General features: G+C 39.8%; 1 pseudogene; it reads left to right on the forward strand.

The window, feature by feature from the left end:
• Window positions 1-5,585: 5,585 nt before the first annotated feature.
• On the forward strand, window positions 5,586-6,281 carry LOC116813198 (ras-related protein Rab-5B-like; annotated as a pseudogene).
• The last annotated feature ends 15,552 nt before the right edge of the window (window positions 6,282-21,833 follow it).

Consider the following 21,833-nt stretch of genomic DNA (forward strand, 5'->3'; position numbering starts at 1 on the left):
GTTTTATCCCCCTCTTTAACAAATGAAGAGGCAGATCTGGTCATCTTAATCATAGATTTCATATAGAAGATGTATATATAGAAGAAGTCCAAATAGAAAGAAATGTGAAAGCTTATTCTTTTCTTTGCCAGTGAACTTTGGGAAGAGAAGGAAAACAGAGAGAGAGAAAGCAGCAAAAGAAACAAGTACATTTTCTGACCTACCCTCTCTAAGCTGAAGTTCCAGAGAGGATAAACTTTTAGATAAGATGAAAGGAATGTTGAGAGTAAAAAAGGTTTTTGGCCCTTTGGGACTCAAGAGCAAAACTGCTGTGCAAGGCAAACCTGTACTAATATGGTATAGTTCCAGCACAGTAAAGAGGGCAGAGAAGGAAAGTCGAGCAGAAAAAGGCCTAATTGTCATTATTATCTCTCACTTGGTGGAGTAAACCTAAAGTTTTCCACATATCCCTAAGAAAAGAATGAGAAGATCCCAAGACAGCAGTCATGACATAGGTTATCTCATAATGGGAAGCAAGGAGAGTTCATCAATAAGGCTATAGACTCAAAACTATCTGCAGTATGTGGCTAAAAACTTGAGACAGACGCAGCATCAGTGGGAGTCAAGGTAAATCCATGTCACACAGGTTGGACTACCACGGCCTGAAAAATCTGAATCTAAAGTTCTGTCAGGAATTATATCATTTGCAGACTCCAGAGGCAGATGCCAATATATTGCCTAGGAATACAGTCTTCTAATCCAGCTCAACAGTTATCAGTAATTGTACACCCAAGGACCAGCAACAAGGCCAGGGTATAAGTTCCCCTCCACCAGTACACTTGAATAATAACTTGAAGAGGAGCAACACCACTGTTTGCATTTCTGCTTCAAATAGGGGTTGGACACAATTCACTGCCCTTATATCTACTATAATATGAAAGGGAAAAAAATATTTTTTTCAGAAATTAATTTTAGATCTGCTTTTTAATTTGAAATTTCCTTTTAAGCCAAGAAGTTCAAACACCTATAAACTGAATATATACATTGTTTATGGAAATGATGTATTATAAATAGAAGAATTACATTAATGAGAACTGCCAAAGGCCAAAGCAGCCAACCATGAATTCTCAAATTCTATTTCAGCTGAAGTCCACAGGGAGATTCTTATCTCACACCCAGATCTCTAGGAATGCTAAAAAGCAGCAGAACATCAGCTCACAGACACCTTAGAGTTATCTGAAAGAAGTTAGCTGGATGATCCCTGCTCTATTCTACAAAGGCCAAAAGAGTCCACAAACACGGGACTAAGTAAGTAAGGCCACTGCCTCAGGATATTTTTCAAAATTAACCATCATGCTTCTGAAGTAGAGTGAATCACATTCTACCCACAGATGTATTGAGCTCTGACTCAAATTCTAGGCAGACTATACTATCAAAGACCCCTTAATCCATTTTATAGCCCACAGTTTTCCCTCTTTTCATCCCTTTCTCATAGACTACAGCCTGAGATTCCTTTTTGTTCAGATCATATAAATGGTAGTAATTACTATACAATTAAATCCTTTTTTATATCCTCTAGTCACAAAATTATTCAGGATCTGGTCACAAGACTATTAGATCAAACTTCCTTTACCAAAAAATCCACCACATACAATTCATGATTTCAATAGTGTCTCTATATATTTTGTTGGAGGAATAACAAAAGTATGAAAAACCTATTTCTGCTTTGTAACACAAATAAATAAAGCTCATTGAGTTTTACAGCAGACTTGAAACCATTACTAGTGGCTGAATTATTAAGATTTGGGAACTACAAGGGTCCCTTAAAATTTAGGGATATCTTATTTATTTTTATGACATCAGTGGCTAGCACTGCACCTAGAACACAATTAGTTCTCTTTAAATATTTGTTGACATGAACAGCTGAAATGAACCTCTTTATATATTATTGTTTTCAAAAAATACCACAACTTAAGATGACTGCATTACTGAACAGAAAGAATGACACTTTTAATAAATCCCATGGATGCAGGTGAGGTGAGGGCATGGTTTCAGGATAAAATTGTTCCACCTTAGATCATCTGGCATTAGTTAGATTCTCATAAGGAGCACACAACCTGGATCTGTTCACAATACAGTTCATGCTCCTATGAGAATCTAATGCTGTGGCTTATGGGACAGAAGGTGGAGCTCAGGTGGTAATGCTCACTTGCCCTCTGCTCACATCGTACTGTGCAGCCCAGTTGCTAATATGCCACGAACTGGCAGTCCGTTGCCCAGGGGTTGGTGACTCCTGGAACAGAAGTTACAAGGGGCTGGAAAAAGAGGGAATGGAAAGTTACTGTTTAATGATTATATAGTTTTTGTTTGGGATGATTAAAAATGTTCAAATCTAGAGAAAACTAATTTAAAATTCATATGGAACCAAAAAAAAGCCCAAATACCCAAGGCAATCCTAATCAAAAATAACAAAGCTGGAGGCATCACACTACCCAACTTCAAACTATATTACAGGGCTACAGTAACCAAAACAGCATGGTACTGGTACAAGAACAGACACATAGACCAATGGAACAGAATAGAGAACCAAGAAATAAGACCACACACCTACAACTATCTGATCTTCAACAAACCTGACAAAAACAAGCGGATTCCCTATTTAATAAATGGTGCTGGGAGAACTGGCTAGCCATATGCAAAAAAATTGAAACTGGACTCCTTCCTGACACCATATACAAAAACCAACTCAAGATGGATTAAAGACTTACATGTAAAACCCAAAACTATAAAAACTCTAGAAGAAAACCTGGGCAATACCATTCAGGATATAGGCATGGGCAAAGATTGCATGAGAAAGATGCCAAAAGTAATTGCAACAAAAGCAAAAATTGAAAAATGAGATCCAATTAAACTAAAGAGCTTCTGCACAGAAAAAAAAAATCAACAGAGTTAACAGACAGCTTACAGAATGAAAGAAAATGTTTGCAAACTGCATCTGACAAAGGTCTAATATCCAGCATCTATAAGGAACTTAAACAAATTTACAAGAAAAAAACAAACAGCCTCATTAAAAGGTGGGGTGAACAGACACTTCTCAAAAGAAGACACATGCGACCAACAATCATATGAAAAAAAGCTCAGTGTCACTGATCATTAGAGAAATGCAAATCGAAATCACAATGATATACCATCTCACATCAGTCAGAGTGGCTTTTATTAAAAAGTCAAACAAAAAACATGCTGGTGAGGCTGTGGTGAAAAAAAGAACACTTTTACACTGTTGGTGGGAGTGTAAATTAGTTCAACCATTCTGGAAGACAGTGTGGTGATTCCTCAAACACCTAGAGACAGAAATACCATTCAACCAGGCAATCCCATTACTGGGTATATACCCAAATTAACATAATTGTTCTACTATAAAGACACATGCACGTGTATGTTCATTGCAGCACTATTCACAATAGCAAAGACATGGAATCAACCTAAATGCCCATCAATGGTCGACTGGATAAAGAAAATGTGGTACATAAGCACGGTGGAATATTATGCAGCCACAGAAAAGAATAAGATCATGTCTTTTGCAGAAACATGGATAGAGCTAGAGGCCATTATCCTTAGCAAAGTAACACAGCAACAGAAAACCAAATACTGCATGTTCTCACATGTAAGTGGGAGCTAAATGATGAGAACACATGGACACATAGGGGGAACAATGCACACTGGGCCTACCAGAAGGCAGAGGGTGAGTGGAAGAAGAGGATCAGGAAAAATAACCAATGGATACTGGGCTTAATACCTGGGTGATTAAATAATCTGTACAACAAGCCCCCATGACACACATTTACCTATGTAACAAACCTGCACATCGTGCACATGTGCCCCTGAACTTAAAATAATTTTTTTTTAAGCTCAGGAAATGATAGTGGTGATGGTTGTATAATTGTGAATGTACTTGAATTATACACATAAAAATGGCTAAAATAGGCCAGGCTTAGTGGCACCTGCCTGCACTCCCAGCTACGGGGAAGGCTGTGTGGCAGGAGGATCATTTGAGGCTAGCCTGGGAAACATAGCAAAACCCTTCAAAAATTGTTAAAATAGTAAGTTTTATGTTGCATATATTTTACCCCAATAAAAAAGGCATAGTGACTACTAAATATTAAAATAATGTCTCACAAACTGCTGTGTAATAACTCGCTCTACAAGTGTGAAGACTCTAAGGTGTACATACTGTATAAATTACCTATCTTATTTAACCACAAAAGAAACCAATGCTAATCAGTTAATGAGCAAATAGGTAAAATAGCTGAATATTAAAAATAAAGGTGGACTACAATTCCCTTATCAGTAGCCTTAGCACTTTACAAAGTAGTTTGAGAACACTGTATGTTTTATTCTTACTTACGAGTAAACTGAATAATGGGTAAAAAAATATGTTGTCCTAACAGAATTTGAAATAGCTATAGAATGATGACTGCTGAAGATACGCTAATTTGATAACTGAATAAATATTTTTAAAGGTCATTAGATTCATTCTGTAACAAGTAACTTCACATGTGAATATTAAAATATACATTATTTGAAAACAAAAATATAAAGAATGTGGTCAAAACAGACAAGTTAGAACACTAAATCCTCCAAAGGGTTAAAATAAGCTGTAGTCTTTAAGCAATCACCCTCTAGAACCATGTCTTCATAAATTTGATTCATTTATAGAGTGTTTTTGATGATAGGCAATTCTTTGTTGAAAGTTAAGTGCTCTTTTATATGAATAAATAAAAAAGGCTTTGGTTTGAACTAATACATTATTTTGACAAATGTTTATTGGAACCCCAGTTATGGGTTCATAAATCAGAGTTCTTTGTGGTCCATCAGGTGAGCTCACCAATGCCACCAGATGTCATGGCAAATACCAATAGGGTAATTAAAACAAGTCCATGGAATGCAGTCCCTCTCCTACACAATGACAATAGTCAAAACAAGAAGAAATAGCTTATTATCTTTAATTTAACCTACTGAAAATACTTCTGCAAGATGTCATAACCATACCATCAAAGAAAAAAAAACATTTGTTTTCTATTTACTGTTGTATTAAAATGACAAGGTCAAACATGATGCATGATCTGTCAGACAGATTATTTCCAAACCTATCTCACAATAAAAAGGAGGAAAATCATCTGCATGCAGTAACTAAACTATATCCTTAGAAAAATTATTCCTCTTTTTTCTTCCTTTTCTTCCCTTCCTTTCTCTCCACCCCCTTTTTAAAATAACTATTATTTCCTGAAAAGTGAGTCCTATTAAGAATACCTAATGTACCTGGCCCAATGCACATCCAGTTGCATATTGCATGGGCCTGAGCTGTTTTAAAAAATTCCATGATTAAAAGCTTGCATTCTTTTCTACCAAATAGAAAACATTTGGCAAGAAAATTCTAGCAAAACACCAAACCCATTTTTGACGAAAAACTGGAAAGACTTTTTACTCTGAAGACTTTTGAAAGTCCCTGTATAGACACAGGCTTGGGGCCAACAGGGGAGACGGAGCCCCAGGAGTGTTGAAGCCTGGAAATCCCCTCCTCTTCCCCCTCCCCCTTTTACAGCATCCCCCTCCCCCTTTTACAGCATCCCCCTCCCTCTACCCTTTCCAACTCTGATAATCTGGCCATGACTAGCAGAAGCACGGCTAGGCCCAACGGGCAACCCCAGGCCAGCAAAATTTGCCAGTTCAAATTGGTCCTGCTGGGAGAATCTGCAGTGGCAAAGTCAAGCCTGGTATTACGTTTTGTCAAAGGGCAGTTCCATGAGTACCAGGAGAGCACCACTGGAGCGGCCTTCCTCACCCAGTCCGTTTGTCTAGATGACACAACAGTCAAGTTTGAGATCTGGGACACAGCTGGGCAGGAGCTTAGCCCCCATGTACTACAGGGGTGCCCAAGCTGCAATCGTGGTTTACAACATTACTAATCAGGAAACCTTTGCCCGAGCAAAGACATGGGTGAAGGAACTACAGCGACAGGCCAGTCCTAGCATCGTTATTGCCCTGGCAGGGAACAAAGCTGACCTGGCCAACAAGCGTATGGTGGAGTATGAAGAGGCCCAGGCATATGCAGATGACAACAGCTTATTGTTCATGGAGACTGCAGCCAAAACGGCTACGAACATGAATGATCTCTTTCTGGCAATAGCTAAGAAGTTGCCAAAGAGTGAACCCCAGAATCTGGGAGGTGCAGCAGGCCGAAGCCGGGGTGTGGATCTCCATGAACAGTCCCACAGAACAAGAGCCAGTGTTGTAGCAACTGAGGGGGTGGCCAGCAGCAAACAAGTACGGAGCTAGCACAAGAGCTAAAAAAATAACCTCCATCCCTACCCCTCAGCACACAACCCCTACGGTAACAGCACACCGAGCCCTGGCTCCCAAGGGCTGCCTCCTGACAGCTCCGTCACGGCACTTTTTAACACTTCAGCAACCAACACCAGGCAGCTGTTGCCACTGGCCTCCTACCCCCTACTCTGGGGCTTGGGGGTCAACTCCCCCCAGGACTTACCTTCCAAAACAAACTTTCTTCACTTTGTATTATAGGTATAAGACAGCGACTTACTTATCTTTTCTCCTCCTCCCTAGTGTTCCTTCCCATTTTTTCAGAAAACACTTCTGACTCCTGTCCCTTCCCCTTCTGCTTTTGGTCAATCCCTGTTCTTGAGCCTCTTTTCTCCTCTCCCCAGGATGCGGAAAGTGGTGAACCCAGGAGCTGAGGAAGGAGGTTTCCAGCTCATTTACATTAAGGGCCCTGGGGGAGAATAAAGCTCAGAGAAGGAGGGAGTAAGGAAACATTTCCTTTTTGTTTTTATTTGGTTGGAGTTTCTCATATTTGAAAACATTGCGGTATCCATGAGTTGGCCTTGTGGAGGGTGTTCCTAGGTAAAGGTGAGAATGGGGAGGCAAGCTCTCAGGCCCCAGGCAGGAGGTGCCTTGTAAGCCAACTGGGCAGAGGTGGAGGTGCAGTGTCATCTGTGGCTCTGTAACTCTTCAAAGGCCCGGTTTCCCCTCACGCAGCCTCTTAGGTAGTGTTTCCCCTATCGTGGGGACTGGACCCCAGAGTCTTCCAAAGAATCTTCACTGGTTGCCTGCATCTTTGGCTCTGCTGTGGTCTGATTGGAGGAGGGACAGTTTCTAGTACCCATCCTCTGATTTGTACATATGTATTTTTTCCCCTCTGGCCTTTAGATGGCCTCAGCCCCAGCCACCGTATACCCCTGCAGTTTGCACTTTACTTGATGGTAGTTCAGTTGGGGTACTTGTTTTATGGAAGTTTTGATTGATTTACTTGCCCTCCTACCTTCTTTTTAATTCAATGAAATCTGAGGTTAATACGAGGTTTGAGGAGAGGTTATAGATAAAACTACCAGTGGCAGCTACTCAAGTCCTATCTCCACTGTTAGCTTCCTCCAACTCTAATTCTTAATCTATATTCTTGCCAAGCTAGCTGTTGAGTATAGGTTTGCCTTTCCTGGAGAATTAACTGAGCAATTGGGGAGTGTCTCAGGATAGCACAGGCCAAGGTAGGGGAGTAAAAAGGAGGTCAGGCAAAAGGGAGGAGTTTTCTATCCTTTCCCAGGTTTCACACTCAATTTGATACCCATTACCATGTCTTTTCTACTTCCTTGTAAATAGGTATGATCTTTATTCCCACTGTACAGTCTGTTCTATCCTCTGCCTCCCATCAGGCCCTGTTTCTTTGCTCCTTTGTTAATATCTTGAATTTAGTCCCTCCATCCTTAATCCCCCCATCCCTCCCCATCATGCAACCAGTGGTTTAATCCATGTACCAATAGGGGCTAGTACCACAGAGGCCTCCTGTGGTGCCCTCATATCATACCACCTGTTCCTGTGGACAGGGAATGACCGACATTTACAACTGGCTCATATTATCAGAGGACCTGGGTCCTTTCTAAATCTCTAGTCTCCCTTCATATCCCTCATCAGGTGTTTTAAGATGTCTCTGAGAAGCCATCAAGGCAAAAGAGAACTTTAAGTTCCTTGTTCCAGCCTGGAGTTTTGGGAAAGAAAGAAAGAAAGGGAAGATCACAGTGACCTAGGATTGGAACCTTCCTGCCCTTTTGGCTTGCAGACTGCCTTCTATCCCAGAACAGCTGAGAAATCTATGAAGCTGAGATTCTGAAGGACCCAGCTTAGGTTCTTCCACTTAGGCCTCAATTCCCTTCCTTTTCCAGGGGCAGCCTTAGTTCCCATGGCCCTGAAACACACACATTTCCCCCTTCCTTTCCCAGAAGCCACTGGCCCCCCAAAGCACCCAGTGCATCCTTTTTACAAGTGGAAGAACGAGGATGGCTTTCTAAAGTCTCCTAGAAATGAAGTTCTTTCTCTGTGCAGCTTTTCCCCTTGGAGCAGGAGTGAAGATGTTTCATTGTCTTGGGGCTGGGAAACCACTTCCCCAGACTTCTCCCTCCCCAACCCCCATAGGAACAGGATTTGGCCTTAGCTTCTGGGCCTATAGGCTGCCTTCCCTCTATTTCCCACCACCTCTTATGCCTTCCTTTGAGCTCTGTTGGGCTTGGGGATCTTAGTGTTTTTTTTGTTTTTTTTTGTTTTTATTTCCCAGCTCATTTTTTTCTTCTGGTCAGTTTTTTTAAGGGGTGGTGCTGTGGTTTTTTGTTTTTGTTTTGCTTCTAAGAAAGCATTTGCCTTTCTTCCTCTCCCAACATAACAATCGTGGTAACAGAATGCGACTGCTGATTTACCGATGTATTTAATGTAAGGAAAAAAAGAAAAGGGCATTGAAAAAAAAAAAAAAAAAAGAAAGTCCCTGTATAGTCCAGGCACTACCAGCCATGAAAAAGAAAGGGAACAAGGCTTTTAACTAAAATAGTCATTTGCATAATATATCTTAGAGTGGGAAATTTTCTTGAAGGATCCCTCCCTGTCAGAACAATAGGTAGACCTCTGCATAATTCATCCTAAACTGTCACAAGTAACACAGGCCAGCAAATTAGAGATTGCCTCTAAACCAACCAGGCAGCTCCATGTAAAGGGCCAGTATGGTAAGGCCATATAAGGAGAGCTTTGCTATTACTCTGTAACTTCACTGCCCATGCCTGCTGCTTCACTGTTGATGATAATATAAACAGACAGTGAGTGCCAATTTAAAATGCTAGCTATTGAACTACTTTAATCTTAAACAAAAGAAATTATGTCATCAAGACTGACTTAAAAGAGCAATGTCTAAATACAGGTGTTATTTGTGAACGACAAAAATGTTGCCATTGTATCACAGGACAATGTTTAGAAAGAACTGAACTGGGACCTGGGTCTTCCAGAGCATCTCTGATTCCACATTATCTGGGTAATCCCATATTTTTTTAAAAGTTATTATTAAATGGGTGCCTAAACTATAAAGACAGCTAGTTTGCAAGAAAGAACTGGGGAATAAGGGGGCCAGAATGAGCCCTGTCAACATCAAAACAAATATTATACATTGACCTCAGGAACTTTTCTGTCCAAAGAACCACAATTTGATGGGACTAGTGTATTGAGAAACTTATATTCCAGGTGTTATTACAAACAATAGACCAATAGTCTGGCAATTATTGGAGTTTAACAGCTAAGTGTCATCAAGGAAAGAGTGAGAGAGAGACTTACTGGTGCTGCCGTCATCCCAAGCTAACTGTGGGCATACTCAAAGCTGTGCCTCCCTAAGGAACAACATCAGAGGCTTAACAACGTAGGGGTAGGGGTCAATAGCAGATAAAACAGGGGAGAGACTTTACTATAATAATCTAGCCAATCACTAAACAAATAAGAAAATAACAATAACCAGTCCCAGGGTAGTGCCCAGAGTAGCTATACTATCAAAAATAGTTACCAACAAAAAATTATGAGGCAAGCAAAGAAGCAGGAAAGTAAGATCCATTCTCTGGGAAGTGGGAGAGCAGACAACATAAATTTCCTGTCAAAACAACCAGATGTCAGATTTAACAGAAAAATAGTTCAAAGTAGCCATTATAGAAATAAAGGAAAGCAGCCGGGCACAGTGGCTCACGCCTGTAATCCCAGCACTTTGGGAGGTTGAGGTGGGGATCACCTGAGGTAAGGAGTTCGAGACCAGCCTGGCCAACATGGCGAAATCCTGTCTCTACTAAAAATACAAAAATTAGCCAGGCGTGGTGGCATGCGCCTATAGTCCCAGCTACTTGGGGAGGCTAAGGCAGGAGAATCACTTGAACCCAGAGGCAGAGGTTGCAGTGAGCCAAGATCGCGGCACCACACGCCAGCCTGGGTGACAGAGCAAGACTCTGTCATAAATAAATACATACATACATACATGATTAAAGAAGAAAGATATATTGACAATATTATACCAAATAGAGAATAGCAATAAATAGAAATTTTTTAAAAAAGGAACCAAATCAAAATTCTGGAGTTGAAAAGTGTAATAACTGAAATAATTTATTTGCTAGAAGGTCTGAACAGGATGTTTGAACCGAAAGAAAAAAGAACTTGCAAAGTGGAAGATAAATTGACAGAGATTATGCAAGCAAAGGAACAGAGAGAAAAAAAATGATGAGGAAAAAATAAACAGACCCTCACAGAAATATGGGACACCATTAAATGCACGAACATGCACATAAAGGGAGTATCAGAAGGAGAGGAGAAATGAGAAAATTCATAACCAAATGAGATTTCACCAAGAATTCAAAGTTAAACATCCAAAATTCAAATAATGTAATAGGTCATATAAGTAAGCTAAAAAACAAAAATCACATGATTATCTCAATAGACACAGAAAAAGAATTTGAAAAAAAATCCATTACCCTTTCATGATAAAAACATTCAATAAATAGGAATAGGAAGAAATTTCCTCAACCTAATAAAGAGCATCTATAAATATCCACAGTTAACATCATACTTAGTGGTACAAGACTGGATGCTTCCCCTTAAGATAAGCCACAAGACAGGGATATCCACCCTCACCACTTCTATTCCACATTGTACTGAGGTTCTAGCCATGGCATTAAACAAGGAAAATAAATAAAAGGTATCCAATTGGAAGAGGAGGCAAATGATCTCTATTTGCAGATGACAGGATCTTACAAATAGAAATCTTAAAGTAGCCCAAAAAACTATTGGAGCTAGTGAATAAGTTCAGCAAGACTTCAAGATTCATATACAAAAATCAATAGTATGTCTATACATTTGCAATGAGCAATCCAAAAATGAAATTAAGAAAACAATTCTATTCACAGTAGCATCAAAAAGAATATAACACTTAGGAATAAATTTAACAGAAGTACAAAACTTATACTCTGAAATCTATAAAAACATTGTTGAAAGAAACAAAACATCTAAATAAATGGAAAAAACATCTCATGTTCATGGACCAAAATATCCAACACTGCTTAAATGGCAATATTCCCCAAAATGATCCATAGATTCAATGCAAGCCCTATTAGAATCCTAGCTAATTTCTATGTAGAAAGTGACAAGCTGATTCTAAAATTCATATGAAATTGCAAGGGACTCTGGACATTTAAAATAATGCTGAAAATGAATAATAAACTGAGGAATCACACTTCCCAATTTCAAAACTTACTATGAAGCAACAGTAATCAAAACAGTGTAGTACTGACAAAAGAATATATATAGAGAGTAGTCAAACAGAATTGAAAAGCCAGAAATAAATCCATATATCTAAGGTCAACTGATTTTCAATAAGGGTGCCAAGACTAGTCAATGAATAAAGAATAGTCTTTTCAACAAATGGTACTGGGGTAACTGGAAAGGCATAGGCAAAGGAATAAAGAATAAACACTTATCTCACACTCAAATCAACTCCAAATAGATCAAAGATGTAAATGTAAATATAATGCATATATTATAAAAGTCTTAGAAGAAAACATAGGAGAAAATCTTTATGACCTTTTTGAATATGAAACCAAAATCTTGAGCAGCACAAGAAAAAAACTGATAAATTGGACTTTGCTATGGTTTGTCCCCACCAAAACTCATGTGGAGGCATGGTCCTCATTGTAGCTATGTTGGGAGCTTGTGCCTTTAAGAGGTGATTAGGTCATTAAGGGGGATTAATGCCTTTTAGGGGTAAATTCTCACTCTCACAGGACTGGATTAGTTACCACGAGAGTGGATTGTAAAGTGAGGCTGCCGCATGTGTTCGGTCTCTGCACATGCCCACTTCCCCTTCCACTTATCTGCCATGTTATGATGCATCATGAGGCCCTCACCAGAAGCCAACCAGATGTGGCCAATCTTGAACCACCCAGCCTCTAAAATCATAAGATTTTCTTTCCTTTACATTACAAATTTCCAAATTTCTTTCCTTACAAATTACCAAGACTTGGGTATTCAGGTACAACAACAGAAAACAGATTAAAACAGACTTCATCAAAATTTTTAAATGTTATGTTTCAAAGAAGCCAGTCGCAAAAGACCACATCCTATATGATTCCATTCATATGAAAGTCCAGAATAGGGAAATCTATAAACAGAAGGCAGATTGTGGTTGCTTAGGACCAGAATCAGTGAGAGGGAAAATGGGGTGGAGGAGCGAGAGTTGTATTAATCATGGTTCTCCAAAGACAAAAAATCAATTGGATGAATATATAGAGAGATTTGCTTCAAGGAATTGGCTTACACAATTTATTAGTCAGGGTTCTCCAAAGAAACAGAACCAACAGGATATAAAGAGAGATACATGAGACAGGCTTTATTATGGAAATTGGTTCATGTGATTATGGAAGCTGAGAAGTCCCACAATATTATGTCTGCAAACTGGAAAACCAAGGAAGCTGGTGGCATAGCTCAGTCCAAGTTCAAAGGTGTGAGAACAAGGGAAACTGATGGTACAACTTTTACTTCGAGCCCAAAGACCTCAGAATATGGGGTGACAGAGCAAGTGTGGAGGTTTTGTTACAACTCTCAGAGTCCAAAGGCCAGAGAACTTGAAGTTCTGGTGTCCAAGGGCAGGAAAAGATAGATGTCTCAGCTCCAGAAGAAATGGCAAATCACCTTTCCTCTGCCTTTTTGTTCCATCCAGGCCCTCAAATGATCGTTTGGTACCTACCCATATTGGGTGAGGGTACATCTTCCTTACTTAGTCCACTGATTCAAACATCAATCTCTTCAAGAAGTAGCCTCACAACCACACCCAGAAATAATGCTTTACCAGGTATCTGGGTATCCCTTTACTCAGTCAAGTTGACAGCTAAAATTAACTATCACAGGCTGGGCACAGTGGCTCATACCTGTAATCCCAGAAATTTGGGAGGCTGAGTCGGGTAGATCACTTGAGGTCAGGAGGTCAAGACAGCCTGGCCAACATGGTGAAACCTCATCTCTATTAAAAATACAAAAATTAGCCAGCCATGGTGGCAGGTGCCTGTAATCCCAGCTACTTGGGAGGCTGAGGCAGGAGAATCCCTTAAACCACCGGGAGGCGGAGGTTGCAGTGAGCCGAATTGCGCCACTGCACTCCAGCCTGGGTGACAGAGTGAGACTCCGTCTCAAAAATAACTATCACAATTATGGAGGCTGGCAAGCCCAAAATCAGCAGGGTTGGCCAGCAAGCTATACATAGCATGAGCCAATACTGCAGTTCAAGTCTGAAGGCCAGAATTCTCTCTTGCTTGAGGCAGATAAGTCATCTGTTCTATTCACGTGTTCATCTGAGTAGATGAGGCCCAACCACACTACGGAGGGCAATATGTTTTGCTCCAAGTCCATTCGTTTAAATATTAATCTCATCCAAAAACATCTACACAGAAATATCCAGTACAACATTTTTGACCACCTACCTGGGCAACATGGCCCAGTCAAATTGACACATAAAATTAACCATCACAGAAAGGATAAAAGTAAGAGTTTATTTTTGTAGGTGATGAAAATGTTCTAAAGTTAATTGTGGTGATAGTTAAAGATTAGAAAAGTTTAATGGTTTTAGTCTATTTTAATGACTAGGCTAAAAACCATTGAATTTTATACTTTAAACAGTTGAACTGTATGAATTATATATCAAGAAAGCTGTTTTCTAAAAGGAAGAGCAGACTCCAGTGGCAATCTTCATATCCTTGGAGAATGAAAACAAGTTATTTTACCTGCAATTTTTTAAAAAGCTGTACATCTACAGATACCAAGAAAACCTAAATCACTCCTCTGGAGTGGTAACCAATCAGTTATTTAACAGATATTTATTAAGACTTATCCCAGAACATTACTGAATACATAGACAGCCCTCCAAAGCACATGCTGATGGATTGACTTATTGCTCCCAAAGTGGAATCAGATGATTTTCCTAAGGAAAAAAATATACTCCATTCACTTCTCTAGGAGCTCAGAAGAAGTAACAGTATTCTGCTGCTAATAGAAACCCCTAGAAATTCTATGCAAAGTTCACAGAGCAACACAGAAATGCAATCCCTAATCTATATGACCTCATATTCTAGTTAGCAAGACACACTACCAGACACAAAACTATAAATAAAATCATTGTTTAACCTTAAAGCAACCATAGCTAAAGAGGCTCTATAGTCCAGAAAAAAATAAGAGAAATAATATTTATCAATAAATATTTGATGAAATCCTACCACGTACATAAGTGCATTCATGCATACACACACCACACACACACACGCATTTATACATACTTCCAAATCCCAGAAAATAATTTGCAATTTAAGACTTATTCCTGATCTAATCACTACTTGTATTTAACAGTCTCAGTAGATTATATTTTCTAAATATCAGGAATAAACACAACACGCAATAGTCTAATGAAAAACTAAGATGTTATATGCAAAAGGATTTAACCTATTTGTCATATAGTTACAGTGATACCCTAGGGTGGCTGGTCTGTCAACAGCCAGAAACATCTGTGGCCAGCGATGCCTCTGCTTGGGGTTTGCTTGCACCTGCTGGGTTCATTCCACCCAAATGGCCTGGCAGGCTGCGCTCAACTCGCACTACTGGCCTGAATGCCATGCCTGCCAAGGGTGAACCAGGCACGGAGTGGTGAAAGGTGTGTGAGTGAGCAAGCATGGGTCCAGCCACTGTGCACAGCCAGGAGTGCCAGCTGCAGCAGGGGGGCAGCTCCAGGCACTGGCACAGATGCCGGCTCCATGTGAGGCCGTGGCTGGACCAAATGTACCACAAGTGGCTTCTGCTGCAGGCACCAACATCTAAACAAAGGGAATTTGGTGGCACCTGAAAGCTTGGAGGCACAAGTAACCACAGAACTCCAAAGACAGTGTTACAGTGTGTCACAGCGCTAGCTTGGGGAGCCCTGAGGTCTGGACTCCCAGAAGGGCCACAGCTCTTCTCTCCTTCTCGTCACCCACAATGTGGCAGGCATGGAGCATGTTTCAGCCCCGTTTGTATTACAGCTCTTTCAGTCCCACCACTCAGCAGGCCCCAAGCTCTTGTCCCACATCCAGGAAGAGTGAGGTACACAAACAACTGGAGGGTGAGCAATGCAGAGAAGATCTTCATTGAGCAACAGAACAACTCTCAGGAAACCTGAAGTGGGTCACTCCTTTGGGTAGCTACTTTCTGTAGGCAGGTCATCCTGAAGAATGTCCAGCTCTCAGCAGAGAGGAGACCCATGGTGGGTAGCACCTTTCCACAGGCAGGTTGTCCAGGTAAGTGTACAGCTCTCAGCAGAGAGGAGACCTATGGTGGGTAGCTCCTTTATGCAGGCAGGTCATCCTGAAGAGTTGAGGAGACCTGAAGTAGGTACCTCCTCTCCAGAGCTTGTAGTCCCAATGCCTGTGTGCGTCTGGCTGAGTCCGGGGTTTTTGTGGGCTCAGAATGGAGGAAGTGCATGCTGATTGGTCCATGGGCAGCCATGGGCAAGCCTGGAAAAAGCGCCATAAGTTCTCATCTGGGCAGTGGATTCTACCCAGAACTGACAGCCTGGCCTCCAGGCTAGAAGGTGGGGCTTCACTGGGAACCTTCCCTTTTCCACCAGGAACCTGTCTGCCTCCTGCCACCATCAACATGCCGTCCACAGCGCCCAGGCTCCTCGTGCCAAGGGGCACCTGCAGACCTGCACAGAGCCACCCTCAGCCCCCACCAGCCTCCCTCCCACGCTTGTCAGCACCCAAAGTCTAGAGGAAGCCAAGGTTGCAGGGGGTTGGCATGTTAGTGCCTCTCTGAGTGCACACACACCCAGCAAGGTCACAACAGCACCCAGGCTTGGCTACAACTTTGCTCCACACCAGAGAAGGTGCCAGGAGCAGGGAGAGACTAGAAAGCAGGAGCAGGCACTTCCAAGCCTGTAGGGGGAACGGGGCTTCCTGGGCCCCTGCGAGTGCAGGGATGCCCAGGTCTAGAGCTGCAGCTGGACAGCTACAGCTGCGCCCAGGAGGACAGGTCTCCCACTGACTTGGTAGGGGGCAGGGCTCCCACCTGCTCCTGCTCCTGCTCCTGCTGGCTCTGCAGAACAGGGCAGCCCCAGCCACACCTCCCCCGCTGCAACCCACTTCTTCACAGTGGCCATTCCAGATGAGCTGCCACTGTCATTAATATAATTCTAAATTTTTTTGTATGATTATTGCTATCTCGTACATGTGGAAGTAATTTTACAAAGCTATAATAACAACATCAAAATCAAGTTCAAAAAATACTGTCTTGGTGAAAGAATATCAAAAACAGAAAATTTCAGGGGATAGTAACAGTCTACAAAACAACATTACATAGAGTATCTCACTGATTTTTCACAATAGTCCATGAAGACATTATTATTATTAAATATGTAATTCTTATTTTACATATGCAGCAACTGGGTCTTAAATGACTCATCAGTGTCATCCAAAAAATAATGTCAAGTCTAGGAATCAAAGTCCAGTCTTTGGACTTCAAATAAAAATTTCTACATTGCAATTAAAAGTAATTGTTGCCTCAAGCCAAGAATTAACACTACTCAGAAAGGTATCTAAGACTCTACCTATCTTAATCTGTTTTCTGTTGATTGTAACAGAATACCTGAAACTGGGTAATTTATAAAGAAACAAATTTATTTCTTACAGTTCAGGAGGCTGGGAAGTCCAAGGTCAAGGGACTACATCTGGTGAGACCCTTCTTGATGGTGGGAACTCTCTGCAGAGTCTCAAGGCCACACAGGGCATCCCATAGCAAGGGGGCTGACTATGCTAGCACAGGTCTCTCTTCTACTTCTTAAAAAGCCACCAGTACCACTCCCATGATAATCCATTAATGTATTAACCTATTAATCCACTAATCTATGAATGGATAAATTCATTCATGAGGCAATGCATTCATGACCCAATCCCCTGTGGAAAGCAGTTTGGAGATTTCTCAAAGAACTAAAAATAGAATTACCATTCAACCCAGCAATACCATTACTGGGTATATATCCAAAGGAAAATAAACCATTCTACCAAAAAGTCACCTGCACTCATGTTTATCTCAGCACTATTCACAATAACAAAGACATGGCATCAACCCAGGTGTTTATCAATGGTGGGCTGAATAAAGAAAATGTGGTAAATATATACCACAGAATACTATAAAGCCATAAATAAGAACAAAATCATGTCCTCTGCAGAACCTTGGATAGCTGGAGGCCATTATCGTAAACAAATTAACACAGAAACAGAAAACCACATGTTCTCACTTATAAGTGGGAGCTAAACAATGGGTACACATGGACACAGAGATGGGAACAATAAACACTGGGGATTCCAAAAGGGAGAAGAGAGGGAGGAGGGCAAGGGTTGAAAATTTACCCATCATGTACTATGTTTACTACTTAGACAATGGGATCAATAGACGCTAAAACCTCAGCATCACACAATATACCAATGTAACAAATCTGCACATATACTCCTGAATCTGAAAAAAAAAAAAGGCCCCACCTATCAATACTGCCACATTGGGGATTAAGTTTAAGCATGAGTTTTGGAGAAGACAAACATTCAAACCATAGCACTATCAAGACAGAATTTTTAAAGTGCAGCAACAGCAGCAAAGAAATTTTCAAGTTCTGTACCAGTCTAGGCAAAAAGAAAATATAACATTCCTGCAAACTACATGTTTTCATTTTCCTCTAGTCCTTTCCTACCATCAAAGCAATATATCTAAAAGAAAGAAACTGCAAATTCCCTATACTCTGTGATCTTTATATTCCATGAAGAATATAATTATAATATATATTTCATATATTTTATACATTATATATTTGTATATATCATATATTTACAATATCGTTTACTTTGTTTTATATATAATTATATTTTATATTATATATAATTATATTCTTTATATTCTATATTCTTTATTCTGCTTCAATAAGCACTTCAGGTGATTCTTATGCACACTAAGGGATGAGAACCACTAGTCTATGAGAAGCATAGTATTCATATTTGAAGATATGAATGTATAATCATATTCTTTATGGAATATAATTATATACTATATGCTGTTTATTTTACTGTATGTAACATATAATTATATATTTATTATATACTGTTTAACATTTTTAAAAAGTACTTAAGTCCCACTTTCACAAAATAAAAGGCACAAATCTTAAAATGAAGGATACCATTTAACTACATAATCATCTCTGTAACAAACTAGATCTAATATCAAAATATAGCCTCTTTGGGAAACCAAAAATGTTCATGTTAACCCCAAAGACTACTATCTATATGTGCCAATGCTCACCTAGAAAAGTCCAACTTTGAATTTATTGTAATCATTAAGTGGGGCATCAGCCAGAGTTAGAGATGCATTATATATCTCTGACCCCCACAATCACAAGGACAAGATTTACAACCGGAAAGGAGCATCAAGATATTGTGCAAGAAATTAATGTTTGGCTTTGGTGTTCTCCTGGCTTGTAGCAATACATAGTTGATCCCATAAACCAGGGAACAAATCAAGCACCACGTCCAATTTCTCTGTGGTTCCATTGCCCTCTAGTGGCTGTTTTGAAACTAGTTATTAACTGATAGCCTTGAAAAGTCAACCGGGATTCTCAAAGGGAGGGGAGAACAGCAGCATCAGCAACATCCGGGAACTTTTTTAAACATGCAAATCTCAAGCCCTACCTAATGCCTACTAAAAAGAAACTCGGGATAGGGGCCAGCGATGTCTTTCAATAAGCACTCCAGGTGATTCTGATGCACACTAAAGATTGAGAACCACTAGTCTATGAGGAGAGTATTCATATTTGAAGATGTGAATGTATGTAGGTGCATATGAGTGCTCTTTTATGAAAGTATTGCTCATAATTATTTTTCTTTTTTAAATTTCAAAAGGACTTTTATATGCACATAATAATCTAGAAAAAGCTCAAAATTTAGTTGCGGAAATTTAAAAGTGTTATAAAGCCATGACTGAACCATATAGAACATAAGAGGATAAAATTAATTAAGTTCATTCTATACTAAAAGTTCATTTTAAAAGCTTACTATTTAGCCAAAACATCTGACCAGGATCTTCCCATTTATTTCTTGGCTATAAAACCAGTAAGAAAATGTTTGTTGGATGGAATGAATCCTCAATCTATGTTTGTGTGGGACACTTAGCATTCAAGCTCCTTAGTAGATGTATAATATATTATTTCCTACCCTTTTTCCCATTACATACATTGTTAATTGGATTATTCAAGCTAACAGTGACATAATTCCAGCTCTACCTTGAGCTAAAGCTGAAAAATATTTAGGCTAGACTTTTTAAAAAACTATGTCATAGGCAAATAAATCATTTAGGCTGGCATGGTAACTCATGCCTGTAATCCCAGCACTTTGGGCAGCCGAGACAGGCAGATCACTTGAGGCCAAGAGTTTAAGATCAGCCTGGCCAACATGGCAAAACCATGGCTAACTGGTGAAACCCCGTCTCTACTAAAAATACAAAAATTAGCCAGGCATGGTGGTGCATACCTGTAGTCCCAGCTACCTGGGTGGCTGAGGCACAAGAATCATGCAAACCCAGGAGGTAGAGGTTGTGGTGAGCCACGATCGCACCACTGCACTCCAGCCTGGGTGACAGAGCAAGACTCTATCACAAAAATAATAATTTTTAAATCATGCATAACTTAGCATAGCTGTAGATAACCTATTCATCAGATAAAGATAGCATGGTTTCACAAAAAATAAACTGGGTTTGAGGTGAAAAAGCCTGAGATTTGATCTGTGTGGACTTTGGCAAATTACTTAAACTCTATGAACCTTGGTTCTCCCAGTTAAAGGGTAGTGATGATAATAATATCTATATTGCAGTTTTTATCAGGGTCATAAGTAGGGATGAGAAAGGACTAAATGTTAAACTTAAAAAGCTTTACACATCTTGTCTAAGTAAATACTACAGAAAGATTTTTTTTTTTTGAGGCGAAGTCATGCTCTGTTGCCCAGGCTGGAGTGCAATGGCATGATCTCGGCTCGCTGCAGCTTCTGCCTCCCGAGTTTGAGTGATTCTCTTTCCTCAGCCTCCAAAGTAGCTGGGATTAGAGGCGCCTGCTAACACACCTAGCTAATTTTTGTATTTTTAGTAGAGATGGGGTTTCACCATGTTGACCAGAGTGGTCTTGAACTCCTGACGTCAGGTAATCCACCTGCCTCAGCCTCCCAAAGTGCTGGCAGAAAGATTGGCAAATATTACAGAAAGATTACTGAAAATGTTATAGATTAATAAGAAGGTGGGTATATCTCTTACTGCACAAATCATCTCACAAATAACCACTATGAACTCTGGACAAAATACTGACAATTACCTCAAAGCACTTGACAGCAAAAAAAAAGCAAGCAGACACTGGAGAGACGTCGACATCTGGAAGAAGGAATGGCACTGAGTGAGAGCAGACCCCACTCAGCACACCAACTACACAAAATCCAAATTTAAAAACCTACAGTTTTAGTGGTTTTAAGGCCCAGAGAACAGAGTATGTGGTGACCACAACTGCTGAAAAATGAGGTGGAAAATCTAGGAGAAAAATAGAACCAACAGAAAGGAAGTCTCACTTCATATATTAATTCTGCCCAAATTTTAGGCTGACCTTGAACTATGCATATAAGGAGAAGACTCTATGCAGCTCACTGAAAGTTAAATAAAGATTGTTTAGAGTTCAGAGTTTAAAGTTCAAGTTACTGCCTGCTGAAAAGAAAAAAAAAATGTTCTTCTGAAGAACAAAAATAATCAAGAGGATCTAAAATGTATCATTCATACCATCCAGGACACAATTCAAAATTAGTAGCCATATAAGCAAACATGAAAATGTAACCCATACTCAAGAGAAAAGGCAATCAATGGAGACTAATCCCAAAATGACCCAGGTATTAGAATTAGTGGACAGATTTTAAAGCAGCTATTTTAAATATCATCAAGGATATAAAGAAAAATATGCTCATGATAAATAAAAATACATAAAATTTTAGCAAAGAAATAGAAACCATAAAAAGAACCCAAGGAAATTTCAAGAACATAAAAATACAGTATCTGAAAAATGTTAAAAATTCATTATATGAACTTAACAGTAGATTGAAGATAGGGGGAATGTCAACCTGAAGAAAAATCCAATCTAAAGAACAGAGAAACAAACTGGAAAAAAATGAACAGAGCCTCAGGAATATATGGGAGAATATCAATAGGTCTAACACATGTGGAAGTGGAGTCCAAGATAAAGAGGCAGAAAAAGTATGAGAATAATAATGGCCATAAACTTCCTAAATATAATAGAAGACAAAAATTTACAGGTTCAAGAAACTTGGAGAACCCTATGTAGGAGAAATACAAAGAAAAAACTAGAAAAAAAAATACTATACACATGAACACAGTAGTCACAATTGCAAACCAACAGCTAA

The sequence above is a fragment of the Hylobates moloch genome, unplaced genomic scaffold (assembly GCF_009828535.3).
Source record: "Hylobates moloch isolate HMO894 unplaced genomic scaffold, HMol_V3 SCAFFOLD_9, whole genome shotgun sequence".
Taxonomy (NCBI): domain Eukaryota; kingdom Metazoa; phylum Chordata; class Mammalia; order Primates; family Hylobatidae; genus Hylobates; species Hylobates moloch.